The sequence below is a fragment of the Hypanus sabinus genome (genome assembly GCF_030144855.1).
Source record: "Hypanus sabinus isolate sHypSab1 chromosome X2 unlocalized genomic scaffold, sHypSab1.hap1 SUPER_X2_unloc_10, whole genome shotgun sequence".
Lineage (NCBI taxonomy): Eukaryota > Metazoa > Chordata > Chondrichthyes > Myliobatiformes > Dasyatidae > Hypanus > Hypanus sabinus.
Genome location: NW_026778980.1, coordinates 131124 through 133297, shown reverse-complemented (window position 1 = coordinate 133297; position 2174 = coordinate 131124).

The window sequence follows — 2174 nt, the reverse complement described above, 5'->3', positions numbered from 1 at the left end:
CCCCCCCCCCCCCACCACTGTTTGGATCACCGTGAAAGAAGGACAGACTCTCCCACCCCTTCCGCATTACCCCCTCAAGCCCGAGGCAACGTTTTATGAGGATGGAAGGTCTCTGGTAATCCAGCGAGGAATCGATGTGTGATAATGAGGGATAGTGACGTAAGCCTCTTTCGAAACAGCTGTGTCCGACCAGAAGGCTGAGCTGCTCACTCTGACTTGTGCCTGTAGCCTAGCACTTTTAGACGGAATCCCGTTATGCACAGACGACGGAGCTTTGAGGGTTTCCTGACTTGTTTTGGCTACCCCGTTTTAACCTACCTTTGCAAACAACTTTCTCAGCACTCTACAGCTCCCTCGAGTTTTGTCTATTATGGAATGTGCAGCCCATATTGGGGAATCTGTTGAGATATCTAAGGGTAATGCCAGGGCTGATTCAGCAGCCAGGCAGACAGCCTCGAATCCCACACGTTTAGACACCTCGGGAACCCAGCAAGCTCCTATCAGACAAAATCGAAGGACGGACATGCCAGACATGGGGGAGATACGTAAGTTTCAGGAGGACGCTCCTGAAGGAGAGCGAGGTCCCACATGGTTTGCCACCTTGAACCGCAGACCAATTTTTGGGTGGCCTCTGCAGGTCAGGTCTGTGTTCCCTCTGTGTTCTTACCTATTGTGATAGATTATGTACATAATTGTACACGCCTGGGCAAGGAGGGAATGGTTGAATAGTTAATACATTATTACAATCTTGCTGGCACTCTGATTTCCAGAAAGCAGCTGCAAAGCGTGCACACGCCCAGCTAATCCACAGCCACTTCCAGGACAGCAGCGACACGAGGCGCATGTGGAAGGGCATCCAGGACATCACCAATTACGGGACAACATCTCCTGCAGACCAGCTAGCAGATGTTCTCACTGACATCCTCAACATCTCCCTGAGCAGCGTCACCGTTCCAACGTGCTTCAAGGCCGCCACCATCGTCCCCGTGCCGAAGAAGTCTTCAGTGTCCTGCCTGAATGACTACCGTCCCGTTGCACTTACATCCATCATCATGAAGTGTTTCGAGAGGCTCGTCATGAGGCATATCAAGACCCTGCTCCCCCCTTCACTGGACCCCCTGCAGTTTGTGTGCCGTCCCGACCGCTCAACAGATGCTGCCATTGCTACCTCCGTCCACCTGGCCTTAACCCACCTGGACAAAAAAGACACATGCGTTCAGATGCTGTTCATAGACATCAGTTCAGCATTCAACACAATCATCCCTCAGAAACTGATTGGAAAGCTGAGCCTACTGGGCCGGAATACCTCCCTCTGCAACTGGATCCTGGACTTCCTGACTGGGAGTCCTCAGTCAGTCCGGATCGAGAAAAGCATCTCCAACACCATCACACCGAGCACGGGGGCGCCCCAGGGCTGTGTGCTCAGTCCACTGCTGTTCACTCTGCTGTTCCATGACTGTGCTGCAACACACAGCTCGAACCATTTCATCGAGTTCGCCGATGACACAACCGTGGTGAGTCTCATCAGCAAGAACAACGAGTCAGCTTACAGAGAGGAGGTGCAGCGGCTAACGGACTGGTGCAGAGCCAACAACCTGTCTCTTGATGTGAACAAAAACAAAAGAGATGGTTATTGACTTCAGGAGGGCACAGAGCGAACATTCCCCACTGAACATTGACGGCAACTCGGTAGAGATCGTAAAGAGCACCATATTTCTTGGTGTTCACCTAACGGAGAATCTCACCGGATTCCTCAACACCAGCTCCTTAGCAAGGAAGCCTGGCAACGTCTCTACGTTCTGCGAAGGCTGAGTAAAGTCCGTCTCCCACCCCCATCCTCATCACATTCTACAGGGGTTGTATTGAGAGCATCCTGAGCAGCTGCATCACTGCCTGGTTCAGAAATTGCACCATTTCGGATCGCAAGACCCTGCAGCAGATAGTGAGATCAGCTGAGAGGATCATCGGGGTGTCTCTTCCTGCCATCACTGACATTTACACAACACGCTGCATCCGCAAAGGAAACAACATTATGAAGGACCCCATGCACCCCTCATACAAACTCTTCTCCCTCCTGCCGTCTGAGAAAAGTCTCCGAGGCATTCGGGCTCTCACGACCAGACGATGTAACAGTTTCTTCCCCCAAGCTATCAGACTCCTCAATAGCCAGAGCC